Raw genomic sequence first — 18055 nt, forward strand, 5'->3', positions numbered from 1 at the left:
AAGTACATGTCTCAATTGATTTCTTGATTTTCTGATTTCACTGTAAGTACGTGTCTCAATTGATTTCTTGATTTTCTGATGTCACTGTAAGTACGTGTCTCAATTGATTTCTTGATTTTCTGATTTCACTGTAAGTACATGTCTCAATTGACTTCTTGATTTTCTGATGTCACTGTAAGTACATGTCTCAATTGATTTCTTGATTTTCTGATGTCACTGTAAGTACATGTCTCAATTGATTTCTTGATTTTCTGATTTCACTGTAAGTACATGTCTCAATTGATTTCTTGATTTTCTGATGTCATTGTAAGTATATGTCTCAATTGATTTCTTGATTTTCTGATTTCACTGTAAGTACATGTCTCAATTGATTACTTGATTTTCTGATTTCACTGTAAGTACGTGTCTCAATTGATTTCTTGATTTTCTGATTTCACTGTAAGTACATGTCTCAATTGATTTCTTGATTTTCTGATTTCACTGTAAGTACATGTCTCAATTGATTTCTTGATTTTCTGATTTCACTGTAAGTACGTGTCTTAATTGATTTCTTGATTTTCTGATTTCACTGTAAGTACATGTCTCAATTGATTTCTTGATTTTCTGATTTCACTGTAAGTACATGTCTCAATTGATTTCTTGATTTTCTGATTCCACTGTAAGTACGTGTCTCAATTGATTTCTTGATTTTCTGATTCCACTGTAAGTACGTGTCTCAATTGATTTCTTGATTTTGAAAATTTCTGATTTTACGATTTTTCTCATATTTCTGATCTCAATTGATTTCTTGATTTCCTGATTTTACTGTAACAGAATACGTCGATTTTTTTATTTCCCGATAATAACCTTGTACTGGTTATTGAATATGTTAATTTTGTAGCGACATTTTTTTCAATTGCTGACATGCCTTGATCAAACTAATATAACATTTTGTTTGTCATAATGATAATACTAAAATCATCAAATAACCTTGTTCTACTAACACTGAAATAATCGTACAATTAAATCAATCTGCAAAAAAAATAATAGTACAGAAAATAAAACTATCCTGTTCATTATACGTGCAAAATAATGTTAAAATTCAACACTATTTACTCGTGAGAAACATTTTAATAGTCATGTTATTCCATCTAAAATCAATCGCTTTAAAACAATTTAGGTCAAAGGAATATATAGACAATTTGATTTTTTAAAGGATTTCAGCATAAGTCAATGTTAAACATATATTCAACCCCGCGAAAATGCTGGTACCAAGTCAGGGACTTTCCATTTAGAATTTTTCTCGTAGATAATTTTACTTTTTTCTGTTCTATCAAAGTGGAAAATATATCTTGATTCTGTATCAGCATACTATCGGAAAACTGAACTTTCTGATTTCCAAAATAAAACGACGGAAGTTTTATGTATAAAAGTTCAATAAAATGTTGTGTTTTCGGCTTATTTCCTACAGCTCCTTTCAATCGTGGTTCAATTTGGCTACAATATTTTAAAGTGTTTTTTTTAAATGCGGCCGAAATACTTCAAATTTAAATGCATATTTTTTTTTGTATTTACCTCACAATAAGTTTACAACTCTTTCGACAGTCCCATCTTATACACATGCGTTTTCCTTTTTAATGTTAATCTAGAAAAGAAACTTAAAGTTCAAACGTTTTATTTTCAGTGTAAAAAGTGAGTAAAAAATTGTTATTAAAGTCATTCCAGTACGTTTGCATTGATTCAGACCTTCTGTTAGTCATTAGCAGATATTTGGAACAATGTTCGTTTGAATTTAAAAGAAAATTTGATAGATTCGTACATAAATGTTTATATACCATTTAACACGGACTGTTAGACAAAGTGGTAGAGTATTTGTTACATATGAGGACATTAGTCTGTGTGTTTATAGAACCAGAAGGAGATTAATAGAATGATACATTTGAATATTGGCTTTTTAAAGTGTCTCATTGATGAGGATGGTAAAGGGCTATTTCCGTACAACGTGTTTTGCCATTTTTATTTTACATGCAGTGGTGAAAAAGGTTCGTTCCATGAAATCGGTAAAAATATAAACGTGCAAGACATTTTTAATTGTTCGTTCATCTTGAAATGGTATTTTTTTAGCGTTCTTCCGTGCAGATACCCCTCTTTACGTCCCTCATTGATTGTAAAAGACCTAATTGTTCCAGAAAAATACCATTTTTTCAATCGATCTCTTGTTTTTAAATGTTGTGATTATTAATCGGTTTCAAATTAAGCACTCTTTTTATGTAATACAAATCTTAGATTTATGAGCAATAGATTGTGCTAATTGTTTAACGTCCAAACACTTTGTCAAGCTTACAAAAGTTGCAAAAACTTATCGACCACGTGTTGACTTATGCCGTATACCTGATACAATAACTTTTGAAGTTGGCATTTTAAAAGCTGGGAACGCGTTGACAAGTTAGAGATGTTATTATAGTAATTACATCAAATTGAGATCGAGGCAACAAAATATGGGAAATTATAAACCTGCTTTACGCTGAGTTGGTCTTGTTTGCTTATTCTATTAATGTTCTGTAAACTTATAAAGCATGTTATGACAGAATAATTACAAGGTTGTAATGCTTCTTTCTAAGCGTTTATGTTACGTAAGCACCAACCATCCATCTTCTGTGGAATAGAGGGCATCGGTTGTGTTTTTGAAATATTTTTTTAAAGACTAAAGTTTGGTAAAAAAAAAAACACCAATATTATAATACAATACATGTCATGAGCAAGGATTGTTTAGGAATAGAGACTCACACTTTCTCAATGGAAACAATTTATACGTTCACGTCCTTCCCCATGTTCCCAAAGAGTTTTACTTTTTAATAAAAATGAAATAACATTTTAACCCCCTCCCTCTTTTTTCCCCGTCCTCATCGAACATAAATTGTCTTTGCCTAACTTGTTTCCTTTGCATGACGTCTTTGCTCATTTTTACAATGTTCCCATTTTGTAATTGTAGTGAGATATCTACATTTTTGACAATGTTTCCATTTTGTAATTGTAGTCAGATGCATTCTTTTTTATTTACTGCGTATAGTTACATACTTTTTTAATTTTACCTTGGCAATATAAAAAAGATATGATATAGATATAACTATATACTTCTACTGTATTTTGTCTTTTTCAAAACAATTTTTCGTTTAGTTTAAGTCAATACCACTGGTACATTGTGAGTCCTTGCAGGTATCATTAAAAAATGTTTTCAGTTGAAGCATATGAACCAACTTCCTAAGGCAAATTTGTCCTTAGATGGATTTAGATACTTTTTTAGCTTCTTATTTTGATAACTTTCTTGTGTAAATATAATTGTCAGTTTATACTTGGAAACTTGTGGCTTTGTGCATTCCAAATGAAGGTTAATCCGGAAAAGTGCTGCGACGACAACAAGTTCTTTACTGAATACATGATATTAAATGTTAAGTTCATCAAGGGGGTATTTATTAGGTCTTTCCACCTTTCTTGTGGAAAGACCTATTGAATTTGTTCTGATTCTTTTTAAGGTCTTTCCTTTTTCTATAAGGAAAGACCTTACTGTATTTCTTCTGACTATTATTATTCTTTTTGTTCCGCCAAACTTTGACGAAGTTAGCAGCCTTAACCGTAAGACGTGTCGCTTTCATGTTCACACTTTGTATTGGTGTCATGAATATCTATCTGGAACTCACCCTGTTAGTCAAAATATTTTGTCGGTTCGGAGTAATCCCTCCGAAACCAAAAAACCTTGTTATCGTTCCAACACCGTAACCGTAATAGGTAGAAAAAAAACGAAGGGTGAAATTTGTTCAGGACCAGACACCGGTTCTTCGTTACATTTGGATCGAAAAGATTCAACGACTCATTGGTAGGGTTATGCCCCTATGAAAATTAACCGGTGTCGGTTGGCCACCAAAACTCAGAAACCGAAAGTCGTAGACACCTAGGATCTTCACCAATCATCATCAATTTATGTATCTTTGCAAAATACCTCAAGGTCAAATTTGTATGTTGACCTTGACCTTTGACCTAACACCTTGTTATGGGATAATCTCAGAAACCATTATACTTACAGAAGTTTTAAATAGTGGAAAATGTTTGGGTCATTACGGCGCACATTTGTTACATTTTGACCGAAGAGATTTGACCTTTTTTTAAGGGGCATAAAGCCTGTTTTAGGTTTCTGAAAAGACAAAATCAGCTTTTACTACATAACAAAAGGTCCTAGACCCATGGGGTCTTCAGCAATGACATTGGGGACTAATGACCTTGACAAAGGTCAAAAGGTCAAAGGTCAAGGTCAAGTCAAATATAGCTAATTATGTGTTTTTGACCTTATTTAAAGGATTTTCAGTGTGTTTTAAAGCTTTTCAATACATTTTAAGTCTATTGGAACATGTATTTTACATTATAAAAGGAAAGACCTCTCAATTGTTCAAGAACAATTGACAGTTTAATTTTCTTTTTTTTTCTTACGCCTAATTTTTTTCTTGCGGTGTAAAAATGTTTCAAAAGATGTCGCTTAGTTTTTTTGTATATGATATCATACAGTCTATACGGTTTTGAAACTGACCCTGTTTAACCGAACATTTTTCTTTGTAAGAGTTATCTCCCCAAACACTGTTTTTCTTGTTATCAGATCTCCTCCGCAACCGTAAAAGAAAGCGACAAATTTATTTTTCCAAATTGCTCGTTTTATTTTCACAGAAGCTTTACGAAGACTCCATATGAGAGTTATTTCCCCTTTTGTATTGAAATAAATGAAATAAATTTGTTACTGGAAATCATTAGTGATAGAGGCCTAGGGTCTTTTGATTTGAAGTCCTTGGTCCAAAAAAAATGAAAATGAGGTCAAGGTCAAAGGTCAAGGTCATTTTCAAAAATATGATTTTGGCTTGTTATCTCTCATTTTCAGAAAATCCTATAAGATATCGACAAAATATTTTCACAAAATGTGTGTTGCCACATGGCGTAACACGTAAATTTTAGTTAAAAGGGTACGTAAACATTTGATGCGACTTTTCCCCCCTTTTATATCTAATATTAGTTGTATGGTAATATAACTCATTAACAATATAAAGTAGAGGCCTGGGTTTTTTTGATTTTAGGTCCTTGGTTGTTGACTTTGAAATTGAGCTCAAGGTCATAGACAAAATTCACGTTCTAGATTTTGAACTTTGCTTTTACCTCATATGAATACATGATATAGACATGGGACTTTTTGCAATTGGTTGCAAGCAGTGTGAACTTGTAACTGGAACCGGAAGTGACCTTTTGTTTACCGGAAGTAGGTTTTTTTTTGTTCTAAATTAATGTAAAAGTATGAAGAACCATATATTTTTGGAATCAGTGTCAATTAAACTATCAAACTATACCGGAAATCACATCATTTGAACCGGAAGTAAACAATTATCTCCCTTATCTATATTTTTTCCAAAGAAACCATACATTTTTGGAATCAGCGTTCATCAAGCTGTCATTTGACGCTACAACTGACATTTGAAACCAAATTTTAATATTTTCATATAAAAAAATCCTTACTGGTGGAAAGACCATCAATGGTTCTCTGAACAATTGGTTTTTAATTATTATTGTTATTAGTAGTGGTATACAGTATTTTACAGCGCATTATATAATCTTAAAATTTCCCTAAGCGCTTTACAATATATATCCATTCACATAAATAAGTATTAACAATAAAATATGAAAGACCATGTTTAGAACTTCTTTCAGCACCACACAGTGGCGGATCCAGAAATTTTTGTAAGTGAGACCCTATGACTACCTAAGAGGGTCCCGCTCCTGTCAAGCTTTAGTGACTTCCTATATAATCAACCTGGGCCTCCACCTAAATCCGCTTCTGCAACATCCATACACGCCTGTAATGAAACTTCAAATACTCTCTTTTCAGCAATAACATTGAGAAAGAAAACGGGGGGAATATGTCAAAGAAACAATAACCAAACCAAAGAGCAGATACATTCATATTCAACTGTAATAAAAACTTCAAAATATCCTTTTTTAACACTATACTAAAATATAAAAATTAAAAGGCTCTACCTATGTACGTAACGTTTGAAAATCACATTGTTACATTTTAAAAATATATATAAGATCGAAATCCGACGTGCAACATAAAAATCTTAAGGAGACAAAAGTAGAATCAAAAAATGAGCCACCATTAAAGTTTGGTCAGGTATATTACAACTTCGTTTCGGTTTTATAGTCCGCCGACTATATACATGTATATACAGAAGGATATCGCGGACTTGCATCTACCTATTGTGCGGTTACAGATCTGTTGACTGTCATCTTGCATCAAGCCCCGGAGGAGTATGGTATGACCGTTCCAAGATTGGTATTGCTGTTGTCACTGCCTCCGGAGATGGCATTATTGGTGGTGATGAATGCAGCGTTGTCCGGGAAATTTATTAAGATTTTTATAGAGACAGACACTCGACTTCTTAAGTACGAATATACCAGCATGCAGCGTAACAGATATGCGGACTCCTTCCGTGTTTTTTTTTCTCTCACATGGTTTAAACATTCAAAATGGGTTAACGAGTTTTAAAAATCGGTTAACAACTGCTGCCCTGTATTCATGTCAATCTATTTAATGCTCACAAATTTAATCACTGCAGCTATATAAAAAAAAAAAAGCATTCTTATATCTAGCCATGAAACGAAAGACAAAAGTGACAAGTAATTATAATCAACTGTTTGCCATTATTGAGACTATATGCATAGTTATTTGATATTTATGAGGCCCCTCAATGGGGGGGGGGGGTCCTAGTAATCACATAATCACCATTTTGTTGCCAATATAATCACATAATCATTAAATATTTGGTTATCTTTAGTAATCAAATAATCATAAACTATAAATACAGTCCTAGGTAATCAAATAATCATGAAATATTTGGCTTAATAATCAAATAATCATTAAAAAAAACGGCCAAGTAATCACATAATCAAAAACCCCATGAGGGCCCTCATTTATGTCCGGTGGTGAGACCATACTAACACAGTAACAGCAATGATCTATGTAGTATTTACTTCTAATGATAATCACTATACCTAACCAGATTGTTGACTTTATTTAAGTGTTAAAATGGCTATCGATAAAACACTTTGCGGTTCTGGACAATCAGGAATAATTTGTCTTCGTTCGAACAAATTCCATCGATCTCCTTAATGTGTTTATAATATCTTTGCACCATCCATTAACACTGTTCGTTAGTTACCCTTTTCCGATACCATATACGATTTGATCCAATTCTCAGCAACATTAAACCCGTTCGGAAGAATTTTACACTCGGCGTACCATCGGAGCTAAATACGGTTCAATTTACATCGATAAATCCTTTGATAAATAAATGAATTTTATCTCTTTTAGTAAATAAATTCGGATTTTAAAATGACGATTATGAAATATAGTTTAATTAGTGGTTAATTACGTTCAAACATTTGTCCGATACAGACAAAAGCAGGTGCTCGTTTCAAGTGCACTTCTTTGTAAACTTATCAATATATGCAATATTTATACATTAAATAGTATCATAGTACCAGTGTAAATGCAAATGAGCTATTGCTTTTAAATTATTTCAGATCAGACACGTGACCTCAGAAGCAAGGAATTTGTTTGCATAACTTTGATTTAGTCTAGGACCGTGAGAACTTCGGAATGGATTATCGAAAAAGTTTTTGTAACAAAAATTAATGGATTTTCAATCAACTTTAAATCGCCAAATTCAGAACACAATATTAAATTCCTGTTACATGTATAAGACGTAAATATATGGTAAGTATTATTAATCTTATTAACCAGAAACTATATATTAAAATTTGTATTTACTTTTTTGAATAGTTTATATGCATGACTTGAAATAAATTCAAGCACAAAAATTAGAAATTAGCGCTTAGAAGTATCTCCAAAAATATCCTTGCAATGTAGAAAACACGAGTTTTTGTAAGATTGTAAAAGACAACTTATTTTTTTGTTGGTGCATGCATATTTGAATTAAGTGTTACAATAATACCTGTACGTTTTGTCGAAAATAAGATAATTTTTAAAGTGCATTCGATCCAAATCTTTATTGACTAGAATCGGCAGCTTTTCTATCGAAAGTAGGTAATTCTCTCCGACGCTCTGACTTCCTTCACACTGAATAAAAAATTACCGCCACGAATTGGCAATAGTTCTGAAAGCGGCGTTAAAATAATTCCTTGATTCAACCCAATCATATAGGTAATTGTAATGAATATAAAAAAAAATCAAACAAAAACAGCATGATTTGAAACTGTATCGGCGGTATACTTGTGCTGATTCAGATTGGTGACGCGCGTGCCCAAAAAAAGTAACTAAGAAGACATGTTACCTAAAAACTAATACAATTATTACTCGCCGATCTGTCATTGCTGTTTCTTTTAAACATACTAAATACAAAGTGAGGTTGGATACATCCATAGATGAACACGCATTACAATGAAGGAAAGAGTACGGAAGCAATTGAGTCTATATTTAAAATATCCTGAAAAAATTCACATCAAACAATTTCAAAAAAGCATGACATATGTGCACGTGCAATAAATCATATCAATATCTAGTATGATATCAAAGAGAGATTATAATGCAACAACGTTTGTAACGTTCATTTTGATTGGATAACGTCACTTTTTTTTACATGGCATCAATTGACAATTGATGCCATGGGACGTACGCGCAAGCGCAGTCAGACGGCATATGGCAGATTTTAAATACATGTTTAACGTTGTTTTCTGCCCGTTTCATTAGAATAAAGATAACAATATTGTATTTTAAGCTACGACGGCATCAATTTGGGATTTGATGGTCGCAAATACCCGTTTACTGTCTACGCTAACGCGTCGCCAGTAAACTTAATTTGCAACCATCAAATCCCCAATTGATGCCGTCGTAGCTTAAAATACAATACAGTTATTTCCTAATCCTAGCGTGTGACAATCGTACCATTTCCTTGTTGTCCTTGTATTGGAAGCTGTAATTGCTTGTCATCATTCAAATCTTAACGTACAACTATGGAGACAATTTTTAATTCTATTTGGCTCTTAAAATTACAACATTGTTATACATTCTTCGTTTTAAACTTTTTGCCTTTAGTATTCCTGTTAAATATAAATCCAGAAAAGCGCTTTGGATGAACGTTATATGTATAAGTGTTTTTTTCGTTGCTAACAAAGTAGAAACTATATAGAGAATAATGAGCCAAAAATATAAAGAGAAAAAAAAAGAATAGAGAATATTTAGGCGTTAAAATATAAAGAATACAGTAGAGAATATTGAGGCGCTAACATATAAAGAATAGAGAATATTGCGGCGCTAAAATATAAAGAATAGAGAAAATTGAGGCGCTAAAATATAAAGAATAGAGAATATTGAGGCGCTAAAATATAAAGAATATAGAATATTGAGGCGCTAAAATATAAAGAATAGAGAATAATGGGAAAAAAAGGTATAAAGTATAATGAAAAATGGCATATTGAAATGAAGACTATACAAAAATGGCGGACACAACCAAAATCATCCTACCCCACTACCCCCAAAATCCTTACCCTAGTGTATACCAAAGTCTCGCGTGATCATTTTTATCTAGCCTGGTTAAATAAAAATGCCATGTTGGTGTCCAGCATTACATTGTTAGATGCAGAAAAAAATATCCTTTGGCTATACTTTTCTGTCCGCTAATAAAATTATTATATAATACATAAGCACTACGCTGTAAATATTTTTGAGGTAGCATAGTTTAGGAATATAAAGTCCTAGTTAATGTTTGTGTATCTATAGAATCCTAAAATAGAAATATATTTACTTTTACTCAAATAAAGTGTTTTATACCAGAACATTGTCACGAATAAAATGTGCAGGTTAGCTACAATCAATGCAAAAAAAATATTTTATCAATTATGATAGAATTTTTAATGTTTGAACATCATTGGCCACTTATATTGGAATTTTAATTATTCAATTTTAAAATGGAAAGCAGATCAGTCCTTTGGTGACCTCTTGTTTTTATTACACATTCTGTATCTATAATGGTTCAAGCAAGGAAATGAAAACGTTGTTGTGAAACATTAAAAAAGATTGTTCATAGTATTTCTTCTTAATGAAACATCAACCAATTTAGAATCAATAACGATAGGAAATTCTTTCAAATACGGTAGCTAGTGAGTTAGTTTAATTAAAGCGGGAATGTGTATACCGCACCGAGCACCGGAAGTCGCCTGAAGTGCTCGTGCTTGTTTCCACGTGTTTATAGTCTGAAATATACAAATTTATACAAATGGAGACCTAGATATTCGATCAAACTTTATAACTTAGACAAAACTGTTTCAACTTAATTTAAGATGAAAAGAAAATTGAGAAAACATAAAATGTCATTCTACATGGAATCTAAGGGTCAATTATTACTCTAGAGACCAATCCTGAAATGTTATACGCTTCATTAGTTGTGAACATCACTAAAAACCAGATCGCGAAACGTACATCACCGTGGTCCGAAAGCACCCGTGTTAATGAAATCCGTTTAGGCATGCTTAATAAAATTGAAAACATGAATCAAATTTTCAAATATCTTATCAAAGAGATATGTAATAACATTCTATTAGAAATCATCATCGTACGTGTACTAAATCGAGTGTCTATAAGATACACTAGAAAATATATAGTACAAGTCGTGTGAATTAAATATGATTAGTCATACAGACTTTGCAAATTGTACATAACACAAAACATATTACACGTAAAAAATACTATAAAACAAACACGAACGAACATGTTCGATACATAATATAATACTTTGTTTTACTTCACGTCAAAATACCAAATTTTGATTGGATGGTACAAAGGTGATAATTTACTCTACACCATGGCTCATCGGGAGACAATAGTCTTCAATGTCACCCTATCATGCACATTAATAAAAAAAAAAGTCGATTATTTAGAGGACAATGCATAGCATTAAATTCCGCTGTCAAATAAAAAGGAATGGTCTTTCATCTTTTTTATTGTTTTTTTTTTCTGTTGCATTTAAGTGCATGACAACATCGTTAAAGAAGTTTCAATTTAAAATGTACAGCAAAAGACAATAAGGATAGGACATAAAATATGATAAACTAAATAACGCATAGCTAAGAGGGTTATATAGAAGAGTGATTCAGGTCGAAACTGCATGGTAAACCTCGGCTTAGCCTCAGATGACAATGTTTTCAACAATCTGCTCTATCATTCTCTTAGGCTAGCTATGTGTCATTTATATAATGTCAGTATGTCTGTCCTTCAGACATTTAATTTGTACAACTATTACAGTCTATAAAAAGCCTTGTTGAGATGAAATATTCATATCATTGAAAAGGAAAAAAAACATAATCAAGATGCATTACAATATTGTAACAGTATGATTTAAAATACTGTTGAAGTATTGAATCAATTATTGTGATATTAATGCTATGATAGCTATCCATAACTCTCTTGTTCTATTAATGCTATGAAAGCTATCCATACTTCTCGTGTTCAAAGCGGTATGTTAAGTAATTAAACAAAGCCCCAATAAACATTTAAGTGTTATCAATGTGGTTTCTGTGGTCGAGTCTATCATTATGTATTGATAACAATTGTTTATAACATCAGCTTAAGAGTCGTATGTATTCCTAGTGGGAATGCAATTAACCAAATACAAACACTATGATGTTGTTAATGCTCCGAGTCTGATTACAAATATTGGCTTTGTCTTATTTCTCTCGTTTGGAAATCTTTTGACAACAAAGCTTAGCCTTCCAGTATGGAGTAGAAGATATCGTAATAGGTTTATTAAATGTTATCAAAACATATGTGTTATTTCTGTATTGCAGTTGTTTCGATTTTCTATTGACATGGTTTATTACTATGTCAAATATAAACATTTTTTTAAAGCAAATAGCTAAGTTGATTTTGTAGGACTTTGTTGTTTCTTAGTAACACATATGAAAATTCGCATATAGTGTGTCTTTCTATGTTGTGATCTTACACTATTGTTTCTTGTAAGGTTGAAGGTTGGTACCAATCAAAACGTTTAAACCCGCTGTCTTTGTAAGCAAATGTCTTTCTACTAAAATCATTAGCCTGATAACTATAAGGTTACGTGGCAGGTGCTTTCGACTTTAGGGAGCTACCATTTGATTTTTATGGGGGGTGGGGGTGCATTTTTTTTTAAGTTGTAATCTCTGTCCTGCTTTTTTATTTTTCAATCTATCCGGTCCTGCTTCTTTTTTTTTAAAGTTTATCCTGATTTTTTTTACATAAATTGTCATCCTGCCTTTTTTTTTGCAAGTGTCTCATCCTGCCTTTTTTTTTACTCAAAACTCCTGTCCTGCCTATTTTTTTCAAATTTCATCCTAGCCCCCCCCCCCCCCCCTAAAAATCAAAGTGTAGCTCCCTTAATCGAAGTTGACTGAGATAGATATTTTCTATGGTTCTGTCATGGCAATCTGACTTCCTTTGGCCCTTTCGAAATAGTCAACAGTGATGAAAGTAGCGTTAAACACCAATCAGTTATAGTCATAAAACTGTTCGAAAATAAAATCGTCTTGATATACATTTGTATATAATAATATCAACGATTGAGCTCTTCAAAGAATCATTAATTTTCGGTGAGCAACAAATGATATGTTCTATTCTAACTCTGACCAGATATAAATCGATTTGACCTGGGAACAGTATATATATATATATATATGTTCCTGGTTTGACTTCCAGCATGAATTCTCAACTTAATGCGAGGTACTCTGGTTGGTTACTTTTTCTGTGTTACTTTTTATTGATTAACTATTGATACAAGTAATAGATGTAAATGATGTCTGATGTAAAGCATTATCGCTTGTCTCGAAAAAACTCAAATTACCTTAAACTTAATATACAATTATAAATGCATTCACGAAATATATTTTAAAACTGAGATCAAATGTTAAAATTAAATTCCACTTTTAAACACTTGTGGCATGTATTTTAGCTATTTGATACGTTATCATCGTCAATTTACATGTAATAAAACTGTCTAGATTATACTCGATAAAATCCGTCTTTGATATATAAGTAATTTTCTATATCTTGATGTTGTTTTTTAAACGTTTGTAATACTAGTAATCGATTTTTTGTAATTTTTTTAAATGGCTGATATAAAATGAAAAACCAAGTATGTCAAAACGAAATCGACCTATTAACTAAACGCACATTTTAAACATGAACAAATTGTGTTGCTTAATCTTTGTGCAGTAAAAATAGGTATATAATTAAGACTTATACAGTTAATTAAAATATTTCTGATTCACTATCAATGTACTATTCACTTCTAAAAACATTTAACAAAACATTGATGATGTTCTTTCCCCATCATTAATCCTGATCTTTATCATTAATCTTGAGCTCCGTAAGTGCATTATCTTAAATATCCTATTGAACTTTAATTATGACGTCAATATCTTCATTGCGTTTTACCAAGCACCTGTTACAAGGTCACACTGTCTTTCTGGCAACTTCAGGAATGTTTTTCTATGTAGTTAAATAAAAGAGAGCAATTGGAATTTTGAATATTATTGAACAGTACAGCAATCTCTAGCACCGGACTACTCCGCGGAAATAGTTTAAATTTAATGACGAACCCAGCCTCCGTTTTGAAGAGTCCCGAAGACCGAACATTGACCTATATAATGGGTTTACATTTTTTTAAGTTGTGACTTGAATGGAGATTTGTCTCATTGGCATTCATATCCCTGGGCGCACTACGTTTGCGCGCATTTGGGGATTAAAATGTTTTACATTTGCGCGCAGCTTTTGATTACAATTGCCCTCATTGATTTTGCAGGTAATCTTAGGTAAAAATATAAATAAAAATTATATTACATTATACATGACTATATTTTTTTGTATCTTAATAACGATATGAGTATCAATTATTAATTTTGAAAATAGTTTGTTAATTCAAATAATATGTTGTTCATATTGAATTCTAAAATCAAGTATACACTCCGTTATAGCTTGAGATCAAGTTACAATAGATGGGCTATGTTACAGATTTTCTTAAAATTTTGAATACACCTTTGACTTGTTGAATTGTATTTGAAATCGAAAAAAGTATGCGGCTTTATCTCTTTTTTCCCCTGGCTTATCATGGAGACTTATACTAACGGAAGGGATACTGATAGTCATTATACATGTAAATAATTGAACAAATTACTAAATAAATAAGTATTATCACCTGTATTTTACCTGAGTTTACCTGTCAAAAAAATGCGCGCAAATGTAAGTTAAAGCTGCGCGCAAACGTAATGATTTTTGCGCGCAAATGTAATGGTAATGCGCGCAAACGTAATGCACCGATATCGGCTTGTCTAATAAATATAGTTATGCAAAAGCTGAAAAGAGAAAAGTTACTGCTAGTAATAATATATTTTGATAAATTTTTCTGTTTACAAACCTTTGAATTTTTCGAAAAACTAAGGATTTTCTTACGCCCAGGAGTAGATTACCTTAGCCGTATTTGGCACAACTTTTTGGAATTTTGGGTCCTCAATGCTCTTCAACTTTGTATTTATTTGGGTTTTTAACTGTTTTGATCTGAGCGTCACTGATGAGTCTTATGTAGACGAAACGCGCGTCTGGCGTATTAAATTATAATCCTGGTACTTTTGATAAAATACGTATACAACGAAAATTAAAACATCACATTGAATACTTTAAGTCGATTTAATATGTAAATATCGCGATAAAATATAGAAAAGTGTCTGTTTGCAAAGGCGATAATTTAGCTATAAATATGTGTTTTACAGCACAATTGTCAAAGCAAAAGCAGTTTATCTTTGATGTAGACAAACCATATTGTTTGATATTCAATTCCACTATTTTCAAGTCAAAATATGCGTGACATCTGCGAATAACCATCGTTTGGTTGCCTTTATTTGGTGAAACGTTACCAAATAAATTGAAAGTTTTTAAGACACAGCAACAGCTTTATGGTGCTTTTTGTCTTTTGTTTATATGAAAGATTGTTTATTTGTACATCGAACTGATTTAATGAGTTTTGCAAATGATTTTTATAGTTTGGTCTTATTTTGTTCAGTACCACCACTGTCCCGCCACATTCTCTATTTGGCTGTCAAAATTCGGGAGCTTATATTGAAGTGGTTGTCGTTAGTTCTTGTTTAATTGTATTGATTGCATAAATTAAGGGGGTAGACCTTAGTCCAGGGAGATAACTAATAATTCAGTGATGCGTTTGTAATAGTCAAGTTTTATTAATTTTTAAGCATTTACCTGAAAAAGATTGAAAATAATCTATGTATCCTAGAAGCTTAGAACATATTTATGAAAATGGCTGACACAAACGTACTGATGATTTTAAGAGTTATTTCCCTTAACCAAGGTCTACCACCTTAATGCTTAAGTTTTCTTTACATCTTTCATGTCTGAAATACTACTACTTCGTTCTTAGTACAAAGTACTAGCTACAAACTAGTCTGTTTTATTTACAAAATTGGTTCGAAACAGTAACATTTTCTATAGTACTATAAGTTCTTGTAAGAAACTTCTGGTATCTTGTATAGGTACAAACGACCAATGTAAAATAGTTACAAACATACGCTCTTCCTATAAATGATTATAGTATTGAGCTATAAGCTAGCAGTGGGAAATAACAACTACTTGTAGTATACGTTATACGTAGACACTAATACTTATGCTTTGTGGTCACCCGTCTATTTTTCTTGACACATATAACTGTTAAACTTTATGTAGAACTTAGTAATTTGCATCAGTTGCAGTAAACCTGGCAGTACGTTTTTGGACAGGGTCCAAATGCCAGTACACTGCAGATGTCACTGTGTATCTCCTGCAGTGTCCAACTGCATGTACGCTGTAGATATGTATCTCCCCATGGGGTCCAACTTCCAGTACGCTGTAGCTGTCTATCTCCCCAATGTTCCAATTACCAGTATGTTGTAGATGTGTATCTCCTATAGAGGGTCCAACTGTCAGTACGCTATAGATGTGTATCTCTTATAGGGGTCCAACTGCCAGTACGCTGTAGATGTGTATCTCCTATAGGGGGTCCAACTGCCAGTACGCTATAGATGTGTATCTCCTATAGGGGTCCAACTGCCAGTACGCTGTAGATGTGTATCTCCTATAGAGGGTCCAACTGCCAACACGCTATAGATGTGTATCTCCTATAGGGGTCCAACTGCCAGTATGATATAGATGTGTATCTCCTATACGGGTATAACTGCCAGTACGCTGTAGGTTTGTATCTCCTATAGGGGTCCAACTGCCAGTACGCTGTAGATTTGTATCTCCTATAGAGGGCCCAACTGCCAGTACGCTGTATATGTGTATCTCCTATAGGGGGTCCAACTGCCAGTACGCTATAGATGTGTATCTCCTATAGGGGTCCAACTGCCAGTACGCTGTAGATGTGTATATCCTATAGGGGGTCCAACTTCCAGTACACTGTAGATGTGTAATTCATTTGGGTGTCGTTACTCGATGTCTTTAATCTATCTGCTTTGTGTTGCTCGTTGTTTTAGCATGAATTAGGCAATTTGTTTTCTTTTGAATTGTTAAACATTATGGTGAGAATTTGTTCTCTGGAAGATACAGATTTAATCGGCAATCATACATTATCTTTTTATTATCATAATGAAAAGTACAAGATGTAAATAAGTTCAATTATTCCACGTAAAAAAAATGTTTCAAGTAAAATTAGCGAATTGAAAGTTATCCAATTAATACCTGACGCACTTGATAAAATAGCAACAATGTTATCAAAATGTTTATCTGTAAGCCTATTAAAAAGAAGGGTTAGGCACATGTCTACCCTGGTTTACATTGTTATCTTTAACAATAAGGATGTGATATGCTTCTTCTTTAATCCTGGAGATAGAGGAATACAGAAATAAATCTCTTTAAAAGAGGGACGAAAGATACCAGAGGGACAGTCAAACTCATAAATCGAAAATAAACTGACAACGCCATGGCTAAAAATGAAAAAGACAAACAGACGAACAATTGTACACATGACACAACATATAAAACTAAAGAATAAGCACCAAGGACCCCACCAACAATGGGGTTGATCTCAGGTGCTCCGGAAGGGTAAGTAGATCCTGCTCCTCATGTGGCACCCGCTGCGTTTAAACATTTATTGCAAATTTATTTTTTTAAAAAGACGTATCTTTTGAAATCCGAAACGACACTGGAAACAAGCGCTTATCTTAATTTATATTTGTATATTTAGAAGAAAAAATCTTAGCCCCGATATATATATAGAATTTTTCATCTATATAAATATCTAACGGTTGGCCTTGAGTTCTTCAAAGGTTTAGTCATGTAATTCGTAACAATCAATGAAAAAAAGCGCTAAGGGCTAGGGACAGTTCGTACAAATAATAAATACCATTTTTTGTTTTTGGATTGCGATTTTATTAACACAGATAAAATACATGTGAATCTTAATGACTAATAATTACATTAGATGTATGTTTCATTATAATACGTTATTCTGATTGGCTAATTGCATATCACATGTTATTCCGTAAGCAGTTGCATGAGACAATAACATTTCATTCATGATGTCGGTCAAAGCTTTTACACCCCAATAAATTTACAAAAAGAAGCATTCAATTCTTAATTATAATTCGAAGTCAGAAATAATTTACCTAAGTATAGTATTGTATGACAATGGAAGACGTTTCCTTTCCTTATCGCCATGTCATAAACACTGCATACTTTTTACTCTACTTGAAACCTGTGTTATACATATAGAGCTAACACTCTATATAGATATTAAAATACAACACACTCTTTTTATAAGTTAGCTTAGTGATTGTCAATAATAAAAGGCAACAAAATAAAAATCAGACTCAAATAGTTTTTAAATCTAACAGAAATCGAATTTAAATATTTACCAGAGCTATTCATATCACGGTGTATTTGAAATACAAATTAAGGGCATTTTTTTAAAACCTGAACTTAAAAAGAAAATATTTAAAATGTTTAAATTCTTTG

General features: G+C 32.4%; 1 protein-coding gene across 3 annotated transcripts in view; it reads left to right on the plus strand.

Moving 5' to 3' along the window:
• Positions 1–18055, plus strand: part of LOC134681205 (sodium-dependent dopamine transporter-like) — a 65608-nt gene that overhangs the window by 8274 nt on the left and 39279 nt on the right. For 2 of the 3 annotated variants that reach the window (XM_063540708.1, XM_063540707.1), the window contains exon 2: positions 7594–7786. The gene's annotated coding sequence lies outside the window, so the exon portion shown is untranslated. Of the gene's footprint in view, positions 1–7593; positions 7787–17032; positions 17144–18055 lie in introns of those variants that run through there. The other variant, XM_063540710.1, reaches the window with a different exon arrangement.

This window comes from Mytilus trossulus, chromosome 8 (genome assembly GCF_036588685.1).
Source record: "Mytilus trossulus isolate FHL-02 chromosome 8, PNRI_Mtr1.1.1.hap1, whole genome shotgun sequence".
NCBI classification, from domain to species: domain Eukaryota; kingdom Metazoa; phylum Mollusca; class Bivalvia; order Mytilida; family Mytilidae; genus Mytilus; species Mytilus trossulus.